The following is a 5,000-nucleotide window of genomic DNA, read 5'->3' as shown; positions in this document are numbered from 1 at the left end:
TTTGGGTTTTCTTTCCTACTTATATAATGTACTGGCGATAAGATTGGCTGTTCTTTAAATAGCCCTCTCTTTGCAGCAGACTTCGCTTACGGCCATACCAACCTGGCTATGCCCGATCTCGTCTGATCTCGGAAGCTAAGCAGGTTTGGGCCTGGTTAGTACTTGAATGGGAGACCGGCTGGGAATACCAGGTCCTGTAAGCTTTTTGGACATTTTTCACTTAGTATATAATAATTTTGCCAAAAAATAGAGTCAATGCCCGATCTCTGAATATTAGCAGGTTTGGGCCTGGTTAGTACATGGATGGGAGACTGCCTGGGAATACCAGGTGCTTTAAGCTTTTGGGTTTTCTTTCCTACTTATATAATGTACTGGCGATAAGATTGGCTGATCTTTAAATAGCCCTCTCTTTGCAGCAGACTTCGCTTACGGCCATACCAACCTGGCTATGCCCGATCTCATCTGATCTCGGAAGCTAAGCAGGTTTGGGCCTGGTTAATACTTGGATGGGAGACCGCCTGGGAATACCAGGTGCTGTAAGCTTTTTGGAAATTTTTCACTTAGTATATAATAATTTTGCCAAAAAATAGAGTCAATGCCGATCTCTGATTATTAGCAGGTTTGGGCCTGGTTAGTACATTGATGGGAGACTGCCTGGGAATACCAGGTGCTGTAATCTTTTTGGACATTTTTCACTTAGTATATAATAATTTTGCCAAAAAATAGAGTCAATGCCCGATCTCTGAATATTTGCAGGTTTGGGCCTGGTTAGTACTTGGATCGGAGACCGCCTGGGAATACCAGGTGCTGTAAGCTTTTTGGACATTTTTCACTTAGTTTTTAATAATTTTGCCAAAAAATAGAGTCAATGCCCGATCTCTGAATCTTAGCAGGTTTAGGTCTGGTTAGTACTTTTGTGAGAGACTGCCTAGGAATACCAGGTGCTTTAAGCTTTTGGGTTTTCTTTCCTACTTATATAATGTACTGGCGATAAGATTGGCTGTTCTTTAAATAGCCCTCTCTTTGCAGCAGACTTCGCTTACGGCCATACCAACCTGGCTATGCCCGATCTCGTCTGATCTCGGAAGCTAAGCAGGTTTGGGCCTGGTTAGTACTTGGATGGGAGCCCGCCTGGGTATACCAGGTGCTGTAAGCTTTTTGGACATTTTTCACTTAGTATATAATAATTTTGCCAAAAAATAGAGTCAATGCCCGATCTCTGAATATTTGCAGGTTTGGGCCTGGTTAGTACATGGATGGGAGACTGCCTGGGAATACCAGGTGCTTTAATCTTTTTGGAAAATTTCACGAATTATATAATAATCTTTAATTAAAAAAAAAAAAAAAAAAGATTCAATGCCCGATCTCTGAATCTTAGCAGGTTTAGGTCTGGTTAGTACTTTGATGAGAGACTGCCGAGGAATACCAGGTGCTTTTAGCTTTTGGGTTTTCTTTCCTACTTATATAATGTACTGGCGATTAGATTGGCTGGTCTTTAAATAGCCCTCTCTTTGCAGCAGTCTTCGCTTACGGCCATACCAACCTGGCTATGCCTGATCTCGTCTGATCTCTGAAGCTAAGCAGGTTTGGGCCTAGTTAGTACTTGGATGGGAGACCGCCTGGGAATACCAGGTGCTGTAAGCTTTTTGGACATTTTTCTCTTAGTTTTTAATAATTTTGCCAAAAAATAGAGTCAATGCCCGATCTCTGAATCTTAGCAGGTTTAGGTCTGGTTAGTACTTTTATGAGAGACTGCCTAGGAATACCAGGTGCTTTAAGCTTTTGGGTTTTCTTTCCTACTTATATAATGTACTGGCGATAAGATTGGCTGGTCTTTAAATAGCCCTCTCTTTGCAGCAGACTTCGCTTACGGCCATACCAACCTGGCTATGTCCGATCTCGTCTGATCTCGGAAGCTAAGCAGGTTTGGGCCTGGTTAGTACTTGGATGGGAGACCGCCTGGGAATACCAGGTGCTGTAAGCTTTTTGGACATTTTTCACTTAGTATATAATAATTTTGCCAAAAAATAGAGTCAGTGCCTGATCTCTGAATATTAGCAGGTTTGGGCCTGTTTAGTACATGGATGGGAGACTGCCTGGGAATATACTGCCTTTAATTATAATTTTGCATTATTGAGACACTGTTTTCCTAATGAATGTTGTTCAGTGCTTTGACGCAATGTATTTTGTTTAAAGCACTATATAAATAAAGGTGATTGATTGATTGATTGAATACCAGGTGCTGTAAGCTTTTTGGACATTTTTCACTTAGTAAAAAAAGTCAATTCCCGATCTCTGAATATTTGCAGGTTTGGGCCTGGTTAGTACATGGATGGGAGACAGCCTGGGAATACCAGGTGCTTTAATCTTTTTGGAAAATTTCACGAATTATATAATAATCTTTCATTAAAAAAAAAAAAGAGTCAATGCCCGATATCTGAATCTTAGCAGGTTTAGGTCTGGTTAGTACTTTGATGAGAGACTGCCTAGGAATACCAGGTGCTTTAAGCTTTTGGGCTTTCTTTCCTACTTATATAATGTACTGGCGATACGATTGGCTGGTCTTTAAATAGCCCTCTCTTTGCAACAGACTTCGCTTACGGCCAAACCAACCTGGCAACGCTAGTGAGCCACACAGGAAGTGAGTTGGCAGTTTGTAGTAGGCAGTAGGTGAGAGAGGCTCACCTTGTGTTTTTTGTTTTGTTTTATCTGCGTAAAGATTTATTTCTTTTGCAACTTATTGATTTTTGTTTGTTATAGTTTTTATACTTCCCAGCAGCAGTTTGCTGTCTGGGGAGAAATTTTTCTTTTGTTTGAAAAATGGATGGATTACATGGCAAAGAAGTGGACATGGCAGGAGGAAGACGAGTGCTAACAGACAAAGAAATGGATAAAGAACAACGAGATGGACAAGGACGAATGGATTATAACAAGAGGATTTACTCTAAAGAGGCTACAGTAATTGTTGACATGGCGGATCAGAGAGATGCAAGAGCAGAGGACATTATCAAAGCAGTGAACGAAAGGATTGGAGGAGGAAAGATTCTAGCAGTCAGACCAAGGCAAGTAAAAGAATATGAAATTACACTGATAAACAGGGAGGCGTGCGATGGATTAGATGAAGGATTAATGATAAAAGGAAAACTGTGTGAGATTCGACAACTGAAAACAAGGGAGTATGTGGTTTCTTTCATACATTTGCCAGCCTATATTGAGGACTCTGACATTTTAATTAAATTACAAAATTGGGGCGTAACACCTGTTTCAGACATCATAAGAAGAATGTATCCAGGCACAGACATTGCGGATGGTACAAGGTACCTAAGGGTGAAATTTCCTAAAGAAGTAGTGTCTCTGCCATACAGTACAAAGTTTGATACGGAGGAGGGAACACAGTATTTCAGGATCATGCATGATCGTCAGGTTAAAACCTGTCGATTGTGCATGAATCCGGGACATGTGTTCAAAGACTGTCCAGATTTTAAATGTCATCAGTGCAATGGCCAGGGTCATTACGCAAGGGATTGCGATGCAATTAAGTGCCCGGATTGCAGAAAGGTGATCATAAGATGTGAGTGTTGGATGGAGAATGAAATTCAAAATAAAGAGTCAGAAGGTGTAGGAGGGCGAATGTCAAAAGAAACTGAATTACAAAATGGTGGAGAGAATGAGGAAGAGGATGGTGTGAATAAAGAGGCTATTGTGGAAAATAAGAAGGAATTGGAAGAGAAAAGGCTGGAAGGAGAAATGGACAAAGGAATATTGACATCACAGGAAGTAACACAAGGGGTATTGGAGGAAATGGAGAACCAAGGATTAAAAGAAAAGGAGGAGGAAATGCAAGAGATAACTGAAGAGGAGAAAGAAATGGAATTGGAAGAGAAAAGGCTGGAAGGAGAAATGGACAAAGGAATATTGACATCACAGGAAGTAACACAAGGGGCATTGGAGGAAATGGAGAACCAAGGACTAAAAGAAAAGGAGGAGGAAATGCAAGAGATAACTGAAGAGGAGAAAGGAGTGGACAGAATGGATGATAGAAAGGACAAAAGGGTGACATTAAGAAGGAGAACCCTTAAGGTAATACCAAATGTGAATGTGGCCAGAAAAAAAAGACATTTTAGGGAAAAATACAATAAGGGGAAACATTTGTTTGAGAATAAATTTCAAGTGTTGAGGGAAGATGAGGAGGAGGAGGTAGACTAAGAATACAATGTTTGGTTTAAATTTGTATTATTATTTATTATTATAATGTTTTTATACATTGTATCATGGTATGCTAATGCCTTAATTGTATTTCAAAAAGAAAAATGGAGATAAAAGGTTATTTATTGAATGTAAAGTGAAATAAATGTGTTTGGTGTTTAGAGAAATGGCTTTTATCAAACCTGTGGCAAATAATTATTGTTTTTGTTTGTTATGCTTCTGTGGAAAATGTGTACAATGTTTTTAATGAAATATTTTAAATTTGTTAATAAAAAAAAAAAAAAAAAAAAAAAAAAAAAAAAAATCTCGTCTGATCTCGGAAGCTAAGCAGGTTTGGGCCTGGTTAGTACTTGGATGGGAGACCGCCTGGGAATACCAGGTGCTGTAAGCTTTTTGGACATTTTTCACTTAGTATATAATAATTTTGCCAAAAAATAGAGTCAATGCCCGATCTCTGAATATTAACAGGTTTGGGCCTGGTTAGTACATGGATGGGAGACTGCCTGGGAATACCAGGTGCTGTAAGCTTTTTGGACATTTTTCACTTAGTATATAATAATTTTGCCAAAAAATAGAGTCAATGCCCGATCTCTGAATCTTAGCAGGTTTAGGTCTGGTTAGCACTTTGATGAGAGACTGTCTGGGAATACCAGGTGCTTTAATCTCTTTGGAAAATTTCACGAATTATATAATAATCTTTCATTAAAAAAAAAAAAAAAGAGTCAATGCCCGATCTCTGAATCTTAGCAGGTTTAGGTCTGGTTAGCATTTGATGAGAGACTGCCTGGGAATAC

At 39.3% G+C, this 5,000-nt stretch overlaps 5 non-coding genes across 5 annotated transcripts; all 5 read left to right on the top strand.

Annotated features, from left to right (window-relative positions):
* The first annotated feature begins 84 nt into the window (after positions 1-84).
* On the top strand, positions 85-203 carry LOC128004381 (5S ribosomal RNA). Its single transcript, XR_008177072.1, has one exon. It is a non-coding gene; the product is annotated as a 5S ribosomal RNA (ribosomal RNA).
* Positions 204-424: 221 nt separating this feature from the next.
* LOC127995493 (5S ribosomal RNA) lies at positions 425-543 on the top strand. The gene has a single exon (XR_008168440.1). It is a non-coding gene; the product is annotated as a 5S ribosomal RNA (ribosomal RNA).
* A 494-nt stretch (positions 544-1,037) lies between these two features.
* Positions 1,038-1,156, top strand: LOC128002800 (5S ribosomal RNA). Its single transcript, XR_008175538.1, has one exon. It is a non-coding gene; the product is annotated as a 5S ribosomal RNA (ribosomal RNA).
* A 369-nt stretch (positions 1,157-1,525) lies between these two features.
* Positions 1,526-1,644, top strand: LOC128003168 (5S ribosomal RNA). Its single transcript, XR_008175896.1, has one exon. It is a non-coding gene; the product is annotated as a 5S ribosomal RNA (ribosomal RNA).
* A 221-nt stretch (positions 1,645-1,865) lies between these two features.
* LOC127996875 (5S ribosomal RNA) lies at positions 1,866-1,984 on the top strand. Its single transcript, XR_008169760.1, has one exon. It is a non-coding gene; the product is annotated as a 5S ribosomal RNA (ribosomal RNA).
* Positions 1,985-5,000: the final 3,016 nt, after the last annotated feature.

The sequence above is a fragment of the Carassius gibelio genome, chromosome B22, assembly GCF_023724105.1.
Source record: "Carassius gibelio isolate Cgi1373 ecotype wild population from Czech Republic chromosome B22, carGib1.2-hapl.c, whole genome shotgun sequence".
Taxonomy (NCBI): Eukaryota; Metazoa; Chordata; class Actinopteri; order Cypriniformes; family Cyprinidae; genus Carassius; species Carassius gibelio.
This window is presented reverse-complemented; position numbering and strand designations above follow the sequence as displayed.